The sequence below is a fragment of the Dermacentor albipictus genome, chromosome 2 (assembly GCF_038994185.2).
Source record: "Dermacentor albipictus isolate Rhodes 1998 colony chromosome 2, USDA_Dalb.pri_finalv2, whole genome shotgun sequence".
NCBI classification, from domain to species: Eukaryota; Metazoa; Arthropoda; class Arachnida; order Ixodida; family Ixodidae; genus Dermacentor; species Dermacentor albipictus.
Window position 1 is genome coordinate 138911704 of NC_091822.1, and position 14604 is coordinate 138926307.

Sequence of the window (14604 nt, forward strand, 5' to 3'; positions counted from 1 at the left end):
TTGGTCGAAGACCCGTAACGCAGTAATGGTTGTGAGGTCACTCGAAAACCACAAGGGGTCACACAAAACACAGGCCACACAAACTCCCTCTGACACCTTGCCATTGCTCCGGTGAAACGTTCCAAGTTTGCGGAATCGGGGTCGCATTGACGGTTTGCATTTCTTTCCGCCTCGCGGTCCTGGCGGACAGCACGCTTACAAGAGCGCCGCTACAGGAGAGTGGAAGGAAAGGAAAGGAGATACGCAAGTGCTTGGAACGCCGACAAAGAGAGGGTGGTGCGAACGTAGACATGGCCGACGCGGGTCAAAGTGTAGTATCTATTCATGTCAGCTTAATATACGATACGGGTTGTTTTGCACCAAAGAGATTAATCTTAATTTTGCATGGTGGTGGAGTGCTTAAAGCCTGCTTCACCTCCGTCGTGGAACGGCCTGGTATTGCGCTGCCTTGGGAGCGGCCCATGTATGGGGATAAATTCTCGATTTACACGGCTCGACAGACGCACGCAACTTTTTTAGAGAACCTAGCCATATACATCTTCACTGTAAAATGTTAGGCATAACGTTAAGAGACAGGAAGCGAGTGGTGTGGATCAGAGAGCGAACGGGGATAGCCGATATTTTGGCTGACATAACGAGAAAGAAGTTGAGCTGGGCAGGCCATGCAATGCGTAGGGTAGCTAACCGACGTATCATTAGAGTTACAATATGGGTGCCAAGGAAAGGGAAGCGAAGTTGAGGAGAGCCGAACATTAGGTGGGGTCATGAAATTATGAAAATGCAGGTGTAAGTTATAGTCAGCTAACGCAAGACATGGGTGATGAGAGATCGAAGGCAGATGCCTTCGCCCTGCAGCGGACGTAAAAAAAAATTATCTGCTGCTGCTGATAATGATGGTGATTATGATGATTAAGATACCACGCAAGTATATTTGTCCTAATTAGATTTACTTAAAGTTTCTGAGAGTTGTTTCCACAGGTGAAGGAATTGTTGTAAGGACGGTCGCCATTTTTCACTACTTTCAATTAGTAAAAGAATATGCGCTATGAAATTTGAAAGCTGGGAACCTTCTGTGCCAGTCGCGTAATTTGTAGCGCAGACGCCACCAAGGAGGTGTCTGCTGCGAAAAGTGAGTGAGGACGTGTGGATAAGCTGTGCCACAAATAGTTTGAGCCCCACGCACTATTTAGCCGAGAAGTACTTAGTTACCTCTGCTAGGCATTAGCGTAAGTCCTGCAGTTTGGTTAGCGGCCGGCTCTTTCGTTATAATTCGCCAGGAAGGCAGAAAATCGAAGCAAGCACCAAGAAATGAGCAATACAACTGTAAGAAAAGAAATATGAAGCACCACGTTGAGGTTCTAATCTTATAGATAACTGAACACGGAAGTGCGAAAGAAACAGTTATCTTCATTGGCAGGCAAAAGAAAGAAATCTATGTTGTTTCTTTCGATTTCTCGATTTTTTTCTACAAATGTTCTATGTATACAAATGTTCTCCTACAAATCTCCAATGTTTGTTCTATGTTCTATGTACAATGAAATTACTGACCCTCCCTGTAACGACCCTCAAGTGAGGGTTAACAGTATGACTAAATAAATAAATAAATATATACCATTGCGTTATGGTGCGTCCGTCATGCGCTGATGATATGTGACGCATGTAGCATGGATGCTGCAAAAGAAGCTCGAGTTTTTTTTTTTTTTTTAAAGTAGGATGCGAAAGCTGCGAAATATAAGGACTTATATTGTAAAGCATAAAAACAATTACGAAATTAAAAACAAAGATGCAAAGTTGCACATGACAGGGACACATGTACTGAATTTCTTGGGTGTTATGCGTGTACAATGTATTAATAAAATATTCTTCTATCTGCAATTACGTTACTGTCTGTCGAGATACGTTTATGCTTCACAGTTCTCGTGTCTAGATTTTTAAAGTCTCAATAAGCATTTTTTTTTCTTTTAGTTCGATGTTTGGGGTACACGGTAATAATAGACTCTGTACTTCTTAGCTGGCCGTATTACTTGTCCTTATTGTTATTGCAGACATCTCTCATATGCATAGCGCTACAATATATTTTCAAAAATGATTTGAATATTTTCACCAGGTGAACGTATCCGTACCAGCTAGAAAATTCCTTATTCGAGGCAGCAAACTTAATGCGAAACCAAATTTCGCAAAGTGCCCAAGATCCATCAACAGGCAAGTACTTTTCCATGGAAGATACAGCGAGAGAAATTGGCTTCAGTCATAACACCCAAGGGTCAGCTTTACTTCTAGCGGGGCCTGATGCAGCACTTGCCTAGTGTGTAGAAGCGTTGACGCTGTGTGTGTGGGAGGTACCAAACAAGCTGTTTACGTTTACGTTCGGCGGCCGCGTCTGCGGAAGTGCGATGAACCATGAAATTTCGTCACGAAGCGCGTTTGTACACGGTTGTGTACATGCAGCCGGTAGCCGTCATTGGTCGCTAATTGCCGGGCGGCTGTTTCGTGGCGTGTGGTCCCTGATCGTGCTTGGACTCGCGAGAGCAGTGCTCTTGGGGATCGGCCAATTCCATCCATCGAGGAAACCCGAAGCGTGGGACTAGCTCCCCGCTCTAGGTGTGTGCGTGCGAGCACCAAGCTATTAACGCCGACTTGACGGGGATGTGCTTCAGCGCAAGCTGCGATACAGCACAGAACGTTGCGGGAACAGTCTGTATAGTGTAGGCTGTTTGTTTGGGCCCGTCCCTCGTTCCTTCTCTACCCCTTAACTCTTTCTCTTTTTTCCGCATTATCCCTTCCCCCGTGCAGGGTATCCAAACTGAACTGCCTCTGGTTAACCTACTCGCCTTTTTATGCATCCTCTCTCTCTCTCTCTCTCTCTCTCTCTAGGATAGCGCCGTCCATCGCGGAGAATTTCTATAATTTCGTCTTGTATCGCTTTCAGATCTCTTTCAGAATGGAGAGTTTGTGGTGAGAGAGGAGATTGGGAGTCGTATTCAGAAGAAAAACTGCAAACCTTAGTGACTATCCTATTCTTCTAACCGAATTACGCAACGAAATTTGGGTATTCATTTTTATCCGATGGACGAAGCATTAAAAGCGATAGAAAGAGTTGGCGTTCGACATGAATCTTCTTGGACGGTTTTCTAGGAATACTCGGGGCGACCAACGGGGTTTAAATAAAGAAACCTCCCTTGGGGGCAACATGTCTGAGCTAAATACAATGTGAGGCAACTTCTGCTGTGGTCCAGAAACATCCCCGTGGCAGCTGCGAGGAGTCTCAAAACGCTGACGTTCAAAAGCGCCGCCACTGCCGTCGCAGGCGTTGCAACTCAGTGGTGTATATGAGACAGACGGTAAACTGTCAGGCTTTGTAGTTAGAAGTCTACTCTCGGCTTCACTCAGACCACAGTACACACTCCTGTGTGGTGTGCAGACAACTAACTGTACAGCCGGGGCGCTGGTCTCTGTGTGCAAAACGCTCGTGCTTTCAGTGAAAGGCCAGAACGCTGCCCCGATTCCGCTTCACAGCCTACTGCGCGGAACGTGACGATGCGTCCACTTGAACGTGTGCTTGGTTTCATCGTTTTTGCAGGCAAACACGCAGCGCCTCTCGGGAGCCTCTGAAAGCCTTCTGTCCCTCCATCTCTGAGCTGCACTGGCACCATCGTTAAAAAGAACATTCTGGGTTTGTATGCGCTAAAACCACGATACGATTACGTGGCACGCTGTAGTGGGGAACTTCGGATTAATTTTTGCCACGTGGGGTTGTTTTTACGTGCACCAAATGGACGGTACACGAGTGTTCTTTTTCTCGCATTTTTCTTTACTTTCTTTTTTTTTCATTTCGCCCCCAGAAATGTGGCCGCCTTGGCCGGGATTCAGACTTAGCCTTTAGGCTTCGCAGCGCTAAGCCAAAGCCGCTGCGCCTCCGCGGTTGGTTCGCAACCCCGCTACCGAGACAAGACCGCGGTAAAGCAGCGCCGATAGCGCCTACGCTCCTTGAGCAACCATACAACTCGATATGTTTCTACACGACTCTAAATATTTTGTGGAGCGGAAACACTATGGAGTAATACTAAAACCATACTGAATTAGTACTAAAGCCAGACCCTGCCATAGCTTTAGCGCATCATTTTCGTAAGGCTTTTTGTTGGTCTTAGAGTACTATATGTCAGTTTTAGTATGCTTTATGTTGGATTTTATTATAGTTTGTGCCATTGTAAACATCGAATAATATAAGACTACTCGAAGAGCTGCTTTCTGCAAACTTGAGACGGACGCATAGCACGAACTTGTTCTATATAGGGTGTCGAATTTCCCACCTGGTGTTGCATACGCAACACAGCCTGCTTACGTAATGCGCTGCTCAGGCTACTTGCTTATTCAATCCTACGTCCAAGGAGCGCGAAGGAAAGTTGCGTGAAAATCAGCTCAGCTATGTTTGGGCAGAAAAAGGGGGTGGCGGACTGAGCAGAGTGCGGCTATCGCACAAGACCAGCCACCTGCGACCGTATGAATGCGCGGTTGCCGTAGCACTTATTGCATATTCACCAGCCGGCCACCCGATTTCCACGTGCCGCTGACTTATCGCTGAAGCAGCGTGCAAATCTCGAATGCGCGTGCGAGAAGAGTCACGTTCGTATATGCTTCACCAAAGGTCACGAGACACACAGATCTTTCGGCACACTACGTAGACCCGCGATTAGGAAACGACTGAGAGCAGGGGAAAGAAAAAAAAAGAACGTTGTCAGGCATCAGTAATTATTGAGCTCACATTCACCCCACCTTACAATTTGCCAGACTGATTGAAAGTAGAAAAACTTTTCTAGGATAATTTTTTTGCATGTGGGTGAAAAGGACAAGAGTGTATGTTGCAACTGCTTCTACATTATCAGTGAGTACAGCACTTCTACGCAAACGCTTTCTGTGATGCTTTGTTCAGAAAGAGTTACGTCAAAATGAAGGTACTCGCTACTGCAATACTCGACAGAACCCCCAACAAGTTTGCCCAGAAGAAACTCGTCAAAGTGTTTTTTTATTTCCATCTGACCTTTCGGTAGTATTTTAGGTTAGTGAATACAGCCTGTGCTAAATTTTCAGTTGCTTTTGGTCAGATATTACCACCTCGTTTGAAGCATTGTGCTAGTTTAGTTGGTCCTTTTCGCTGCGTTTGTATGTGCTACTTCGTAACGTTGTGTACGAGCACAGTGTATTGTAATGAGTAGCATTCAGCGCCCAGATTAAATTTTTGCTTTGCATCGCACACGTGCGTCTACTAGAAAGGTCCCCGTTACACGAATGCTGCAAGGAACGCAGTTATATTTCTCGACCCCAACATAGACCGTCTTCGAGGTGAAGAAAAATAAGCTTATTCGTCAACTCTTTTATTGGGATATCAATTATATCGTCACTCCAAGCGAATTTTTGCCGTAGCCATCCGGTTCCATATATATTGAGGTATTAATGTGTAAGAATTCTTTGGCGACTACACAGCCCTATCACGCGAATAGTGTAATGTCTTGCACCTGCACAAAAATGCGTAATTTGCAAAGTTAAGACATCGCTACAATAGTGTAAGCAAGAAGGAACAACTAAAACCAAAAAAAAATTATGAGCCATTTCACTCTGTGAAAGGGGATGCCCAGAAAAGCTGTTTACCACACGGCACAGAGATGACACACAATTTTGAACAAAGGCACCTATGCATTTATTGTCTTGATCTGTGGTCATCGTGACTGACGAAAGTTGTGCCCAAACATTCAATTATATACATTTGCGTGAAGGATCATGTATATATATACATTGCTAATTACGATAGTTTTTGTTGACACAGAACAAAAGTGCACGGAATCCGAGCAATAAACAGCTTCGCTGTAATATAAAGATACGATACCCTTAGAGGTGCATAGGGACCCTTAGAGAATGCATGGGAAAATTATAGTATAGGGTTGGTCTAGCTGAAACTTGGGGTTGCATCAACTTGAAATTTGGGGTTCGGCCAACTTAAATTTGGGGGTGGGCCAACTTAAATTTGGGGGTGGGCCAACTTGAACTTTGGCGGTGGACCAAATTAAAATTTGGAGGTACGCTGACCTAACGTGGGTATGCTTACGCATACTTAGACACCTCCAGCGGAGTTTCTGTATCCTTTTTAGTATAAACTTTTTTAAAACAGGGTTGAAGTGCCTCAGACAGGCTGGCCAACGTTTCGATAGGTGGACCTATCTTCGTCAAAGGCCTTTGACGAAGATAGGTCCACCTATCGAAACGTTGGCCAGCCTGTCTGAGGCACTTCAACCCTGTTTTAAAAAAGTTTATACCACAGTGTGCCATTCCATCTGCCAGCCCCTTTCTTGTTTTTGTATCCTTTTTAGGTATATATATGCTATATGCCTCACCATGCTATATGGCATGTGGTATATGCGATTTATATAGCCTCACCATTCTATCACGTCAGTTGCTCTTACCAGGTCTTACATTCTTGATAAAATTATTCCTCAAAATTTTGAGAATGGTGGCCCACAAATAAATGTCTCAATACAAAACGCCGACAGCGCGTGTCTTTCATCTTAAACATCTCAGACTTAACTATTAAACGTGGGAAACAATAACAGAGCACAAGCCTGAAAATGATTTAATTTTACTGACGCGGCTGTGCACTACATCCAGCATCGACCCAGGAAAGACGTATGAAACATGCCCGATAAGGATAAGGAACAGACCTTGCCTTTAATAAATAAACAAAAATGAAATTGTCCGATGTCAGGATTCAAACGGAGGACCCCTATCACAACAGCTCGTTTGAACTTAGCTTACGTTTAGTTCCATCATACAGCCACCACACGTCCCAGTCATACATTTCGCGTAATATTCTAGCATGTTGCTATCGCATTCATGGCTTCATTCTTATGGCGAAGCTACAATTTTTTTCCTTTCCCTTTTTTCCAGACAGCCCCGCCTTTCAGGCTTACTGCTGATTACTCCTAGGAGGTAAAATGTAAATATTTGGTCCCCAGCAAGCTGACGGGCTGGAGGAAGACAACTACGCTACTACCGCAATTTAAATAGCGTTGCAAGTTTTCTCGCCTCTGAAAACAAGCGAGTGAACAGCGGTTGACAACGAAGGAACACGAAGACTGCTTGGGCGCATTACTGTACCATGGGGTGTGTTGCTTAGAGTGCACGAGGTCGGGGATGGGCCCATATTTTTTGTTCAGTAAGATCAGTAAAGTTCAGTAAAGTAAACAATACTGGTCCCAATTATAGCCGAGCGCAGTTTAAGCCAATGCATTTGGGTTTCAGTTGGACCGTTTTATATGAATTATGAATTATTACTTCTCTGTACATAGCTTTACGTTAATCTGCTGGGTGTTTCTTTTGTTGTTGTTGTTTTTGTTCCAAGCTTCGTTTTGATGCTTCTTTCTGGGTCCTACGTACAATACAAGACCTATAATCCTCTCATTTGAGGAAATGATATTGGCCCGATACTCAGATCCCACGAAGCCAAATTGATCCTGAAGTCTCCGAAGAAAACGTAGTCATCAAAAAAGAAGAAATTTAACAGTCTGCAAGATAAAAAGTGGTAACTTTAATTGTCACTATTGTTCCGGGTTGAGGTATTTTAACGAGTACTTTTCTACAACATTTTATCTCGTAGTTCACCATTTTCACTAGCGCATTGGCTGCCAGTTTCATGCGGTAACATTAACGAGTACTAGCCGTTCCAGAGCAAGTAATCAGGAAAATGAAATGCAGCCAGCAAAAGGAGACGTCTCCCCGAGTTGTGTAGACTCGAGTAGCCCACCACTACAGCATCCCCCCATAAGATTTTGGAACGTTAAACCCAACGATTTCATTTCCCCCCTACCTTCTGTGTGGTTGTTAGCGCATTATACTCATTAGGCAAGAACATGATCAAAGTTGTTTTAAGCTTCCATCGCTTGCTTCAGCCGTTTTAATTAGGCAAATATGCGCGTACTCGACGAATACCGGAGGCCGTTATCGTAATGAATGCTGTGTGTCTTATTCTAAGCCAAACACTTATTGACATAACGAAAAAAAAGGAAACAAATATCAGGACGTGATGTCTATGGACTTGTCAACAGGACAACGACCACGTATCATTCTTCGGATATCAACGTGCGCGTTTTACGCTGTAGGGGTTGAAGGACGGACTTCAGGATGGAAACCAAAAACTTGGGAGGGATTTATTCTACATTATGTACAGGGAGGTGAGCGTCAATTAACAGTCGTACAGACATTACGGGCCGGCAGCAACTCGGACGCTGCGGCCCGCGGCAAGAAGTTCGAGAGAGGCGAATCAGGGAATCAGGGCATCTCTCAGAATCTCTGGAAGGCTTCTTATAAGCCCTTCGAGCACTGTAAGTCACGTCATGTTTGACCAATGGGAGAGTCCGCTCCGATGACGCCACTTTCAGCCAATGGTAGGCGCCCGTGTCGCGGTGTCACACCTGGCGGCTCTCTGCGGTCTTGCCTCGCAGACTGGCAATGCACTTCTAACGAGGAGAAGGGGAGGGCTGCTCATGCTCCATTGTCCGAGGCCCACCTGCTAATCCCGGCGGCGCACGAACTTCTTGGCACGTGAACTTGTTGCCTTAAACTTGTTTGCTCGGCCGCTCCTCTGGAATGTGCTTTCCTGCTTCGGCATTCCTCAATTAGCTGTGCTGCGACTCGAAGTGGTTTGGGGAACTCGAAGTAATCGCAGGAAACAGCTCCATATCTAACAACGCCCAACTGCACCTGCGCGATAAGGAAACTGCGTGTTCAGCCTGGAATGAAATGCGTTGACGAGAAAGCGCTGCACATAAAACTGAAAGAAAGGGGGCGTGACATGTGATATCCTAGCACGTCAGTCCCCTTCGGGACAATGGCTTCATTGTCGCCTCTCATTCGGCTTATTCGGGGCGACGCTCTTCCAGTTTGGGCGTGCCCACTCGATCGCCCCGGAGTGCAACCGACCCTCCCGGACAGGTGCTCCGCCAACACAAAGCGCCCCCTTTATTAAGCTTAGCTTGCTGCCTACGACATAAGTGGTGTTTACGGCACCAGAGAAAAAAAGGGCGTTGGTCTTAGCCCGTCAAGAGTCACGGGCTCAGAACGTACCGAAGCTAAGCGCGGGGTTGTCTCTATAATCTGCTGCGTCAAGCAGATCCAGAAGCCGGGGTGGCAAGCGCCGATGGCCGCATTTATTTTGTCGGTGGCTGAGGCCGACGCTGGTCAACAAGCTGACGACGGAAGCTTCCGCTGGATCCCAAAGTGTATAATACGTCATCTTTGACGTGTTTCCTGCTCCCTCTCCTCTGTGCAATTGTCGCACCGGAGAGCGTAGACTTTCACGGTTCCTGGAAGCTGCCCAGCGACGAAGCAAACAAGACGTCAGCCCCACGCTAATACGCTCTGTTTGGGTTTCTAAAGTCCTTCGAAACTCGCGTATACAGAGCGGTGATGGAGCAAATCATGAAAAGGACATGCCGTGCCTTTCACCGGAGGCTGCATGTTTATTGCAACTCCCAGTAAGCGAGGACCTGCGGCAGCGAATAACATAAACCCCCTTGTGACTAACTTGCTACGGCATTCGCGTTCTAGCTTCTGAATGACAGGTCGCGCGTACAATGCCGGGCTGGGGTGGCCGCGTTCCAATCAGGGTGAAATTCAAAACTGCTTATGCACAGGGATTTTGTGGCGGGCAAACAAAAATAAAACCAAAAAGCAAAAACACGTCATTCGTACCTTCCCATTCGCCTCTCATACAGAGAGAGAGAGAGAATAAACATTTTTATTGGGTGAATGCAGCTTTGGAGAGGCGTCCTCATTCCAGAATGCCTTGAGCTCGGGCCGCGTTCTGGGCCCTCGCAATCAGCCGTTGCTGATCCTCAAGGTACTGCTCTCTTTAGGGACAAAATATTGCCTTTAATTCATTCAATCAGCAGCACAGCTATTTCTATACTGGAACGAGAATGATTGCGTGTACGCTAGCAATTATCAATGAAATAGAACAGGTGAAAATGATTACATTATTTTATTTATTTCAGAATTACTGCCAGCCTTCACAGAAGGCCTTAGGCAGGAGTGGGAAGTACATAAAGAAAGAGGAAAAATGCATAACAGGAAAAACCAGCTTAATAATACCTGAATCAAGTAGAAAATACATAAAATAAGAAAAAAAGAGAAGCAGTCTAACAACATGTGAACATAAGAAAATCAGATATGATCAGCCCGCTCGAGGCTGGGCTGTGGCGAAAGAAAGAAATGGGTCGAATGACCTGCACGTCGGTACAATGTTCGTATAATAAATGAGACGAAAAAAAGAGATTGCAATGGGGAAAGATAAAGAACGGCAATTTGCACATACGATTACACACTCGGTAGGTTGGCCTCTTTTCCCGAAATAAAAACAGGCAACCTACGTTCAATTTATCGATGTTCAAACTGACCAGAAATTATTATATGCATGGCATCCTAAAGTTTGCTTAGGGATACATAAAGCTGGTTTTCAACAACAATAATGAATCGTGATGCAACATGTAAAAAAAAAAAGATTAGGTGCAAAATTGAAGTGGCCAGAAAGAAACGCTGACATGTACAGGCTATACTACAGGCATCTTTTCAATAATAATTACCCTTTTCAAATCACAAAACAAACTGTATGATCGTCAGTTTATGTGAGAGTGGAAAATTAGAGGAAACGGGAATTCAAACTACAACGTTGCGACACAAACGTCCGAGCAATCGACTCGAAATGCTGACACACTCTAATATCTCACGTCTAGTATATGCCGAGGAGTGGATAATACTTGGATATCTTATGATAGCTTGCCATTCTATCTGTATTTTTTTCTAAACATTTTTCCTTTGTTACTCCTTTATTATTGAAAATTTTCTTCAAGCAGAGAGTGGGAATGTATTCGAGAGGCAGTCACGCTTACAGGAATAGGTGTGGAGACAGACGACGTCAAATTGATTGCCAACATTTCATGTTCTTTCTTTCTTGCTTTTTCTTTTCAAAAGGGGGCGGGGGCGGGTCTGCTTGCCGCCGGTTGAGAAGCGGCAGGCTTAGGAAAAGTGGAACGAACTGGGCTTCAGAAATCGATGACAGGCGCGCTCTAAGAAGCGCTTAGCATTTTCGCTGGCTTATGTTTTTTTTTTCTCTCGCTTTTCCAAGAAGAGCAGGCCAACGTGATGGACAAAAAAAGAAAGATAGAGCGATGGGAAATTGTGTAAGAATTCGAAGTGCAACAAACTTAAACGCGGAATTCACTATGTTTCAAGGTGTTTCTCTTGGTTTCTTTTATCGTGTAGCATTTTTTTTTTCGCTACCACATGTACTTGTACATCCGCAACAGCATTCGACCTCCCATCGTTGCCATGTATTTGGACCGAGATCGCGAAAGCAGTGGCACATTTGGTCCATCTTCTCTATGCATGTATAGGCCGCTGCTCAAGTCCAATATTTGTGCTCTGAGCTTCGTATATCACGGTGGTTTCGCAACTACCGTGTATACGTTCCACTACCCTCCTCTTATGCTGCATGTTTTTATTATTTGGGCTCTTCTGCCTTCAATATTATTTCGAGTCATTTGATGCCTCGCTTTTGTTTCAAGGGCACTGCTCACGCTGTTACGACGAAATTGCCTTCTAGCTTGAAGGAGAAAAAAAGATGAGAGTCAGCATATAACATTTATGCAACTGCTTCCCAACTATAGCTGTGTCATAAATTAAGCATGTTATGTGTAAAGTGAAATTCGTAATGTGTGAATAAAGATTTATTCCGCGCCGTGGTTTCTTAGTGGCAATGGTGTTGGGTTGCTAAGCACGGGGTCGCGAGATGGAGTCCCGGCCACAAAGGCCGCACTTCGATGGGGGCGAAATGCGAAAACACCCATGTACTTAGATTTAAGTGTATGTTAAAGAAGTCCAGGTGGTCCATATTATTCCAGAGCTCCTCAATATGGCGTGCCTCATAATCAGATCGCGGTTCTGGCACGTAAAACCCAATAATTTCATTTTCTTGGTAAATGTCGCTTGTGTATTTGGTTACGTTATTTCTCTGCCTAATGCTCGCAAATCCTCAGCAGCACGGATAAGACGCTTCACTTACCCCATGGCAGCTGCGTCCCCGATACAGCCTACCCAACAATTCTTTTTTCAATCGACACAAACAACCAACAAACATGTTCTCAAGGGACACGAAAGGGAGGTATAGCATATACGAATGGCATCAAGGGCCCAGCAAGTCATAAATTTACATTGTGTAATATTTTCAGCGTGATTAAGGTGATAAAAATATTTCCATGCGGCCTGCTTGATACAAAGTGTGTAGCGTTGACCACTGTTTGAGCCAAATTGTTTTGTTTTATGCTTATAAGCTCCAAACAGTAACGTTCCCACTGCGTACTTTATTGTACGCGTTCTGCAGTCGGCAGGAAAGACCCTACCCAATTGTTAGTTACTAATCGCTTTGTAAAAGCTCATACTCACATCAGATGACTAAACTTCTTCCGACGTGATACTTTGTCGTAAACTTAAGCAGCAACACTGACTGCAATTGTGAGTTGCAGAACTCTATAAGAATTAGGTTTTATTTTTTACCAAATGGCCAATGCCAGAAACTAAAACGTTTATTCTCTAAAAAGCGATAGATAACAAGCGTTCAAGAGTTTTTTATGCAAACATAGGACCTCGAGGACGGACGAGATGGTTAAAAAATGACATAGGCAAACCTTGTCAAGCGCAAGCCAAAATTTTAAACAGTTACGTTTGGCGTCTAATTAGGCCTTCCTCTTAAGCGTGAGGCGCAATGCATCGCTTCGAAATATTCTCACAAAATGAGCTGCTCTACAACATTAGCTATTGGGCATCACCAATAGTAGCGCCGAAGCATAGCTGATGCGCAGCCTTTGCAAAAAGATTGCAAGCCATTGCATGAGTGATAACACGTGTCAGTCCGCCATGTGGTACTGCTCATGTTGATTTCGTCCTCACTACGAAGCTTGCAGGGATACAGTACTGCTGCCCTTAACATATAGAAAGCTAACACTGAAGATTACAAAGAGGTTATAGGACCAGGCCAGGGAGAAGGTTAGACGATATGCGTAATCTTTGTAAAGCTTATAAACAAACAGTGTGCCACCTTCTCCATACTATAGGCGTGGCCGCCGTGTTTCGAAGTTTGCGTAGTCATTACTATGTGAGACACAAGTGCTACGCAGAGCCGACTACAGTGTAGTGATTTGGGCGAGATGGTGCGCACGATAAAAAAAGAAAGAAAGAGGGATATATAGGGACTTAAGCACCTCTCTCTCTCTCTCTCTCTCTCTCTCCATGTATATATATATATATATATATATATATATATATATATATATATATATATATATATATATATATATATATATATATATATATATATATATATATATATATATATATATATATATATATATATATATATATAGTCCTAAAAACTCCATTGCCAGCGCGTTAGCCTATACACGAAGAAATAGCCATGCATTTAAAGGCTGGCATAGCCAACAATGGCAGCGGAATTCCCTGCGCGGCTCGCAATCGCTAGTAGCTACTCTTCGAACAACGTATCACATTTCATCTCGGCTTGCATCACAATGTTTGCGTAAGTAGCTCCATCAATGAACGAGCTGGGATTTAAAGCTTGCTATCATGCAGTCTTCGTCAGTCGGAGGCTTGCGTGTTTATAACCGCTTTAAAGCAAGTTTGAAACAGTTGATGAAACTGCCGTTGATTCAAATGACACTTTACAATCCTGGCGCGTGCTCGCTAGTTGTCAGAAAACGAATGCGCGAAATGTTGCTCTTCATGAAAAGCAGCGCTTGTTGGCAATATCGCCACTTGCGCGCAGTCGGAGCCATCATTGAATATGCAAGAAAAGGTGAGGCGTGCAGACAGGACACAAGAAAAGAGAAGTGCACAACACGAACACCGTAGAAATGAAGCTTAGCAACTTCTCTTGTGTCATGTCTGCATGCCTCACATTTTCTTGCATAATGAATCCTTACCAACTAGCTCAGCTTTCTGCCGTTCTAAGCCATCATTGAAAACTGCGTGTGTTTAACTAGATAAGGTAAAGCTGAAATTACATTTTGTTTGCAGTGCCAGAAAGCTCGTCGTTCAAGAACTTTGAAAGCTCAGTAGGCAGTTGACAAATTGACTGCGACTTCTTCGTAAAACTTAACTGGTCTCTTCGTACCTCACTTTTCTCTCTTTTGTTCATAGCGGAGGGGAGAGGCGGGGAAGAAGGCACTTTACAATACACACGACATTGTTTCAACACTACGCATAGCGAGAAGCTGATTTTATGGAGTACGAGGTCGCTTAAAAAGGACCCATGCTGGCGATGTTTTAGCGTGATTGAATGGTGAAATAGAGAGTTTGCAGGAGACGTGCGGTTACTGATGCCTCAAAACTAATATTGTTTTAGCACACATCCCCCAAGAAAAGAGCGGTCTGCTTACCTCTAGGGCCGCTGTACTGAGTTCATTTCGTAGGTGACTCGCGCTGACCTTAGGCAGCAGTTCTCAAACTCGAGAACGCTTTCTACTGCAATGTCACGTCAAGTGCCTG

General features: G+C 44.4%; 1 protein-coding gene and 1 pseudogene across 2 annotated transcripts in view; one reads left to right on the forward strand and one right to left on the reverse strand.

Moving 5' to 3' along the window:
* LOC135918710 (uncharacterized) overlaps window positions 1–14604 on the reverse strand; it is a 485047-nt gene that overhangs the window by 440368 nt on the left and 30075 nt on the right. The gene's annotated exons all lie outside the window — the stretch shown is intronic.
* LOC135918978 (U2 spliceosomal RNA) lies at window positions 291–468 on the forward strand (annotated as a pseudogene).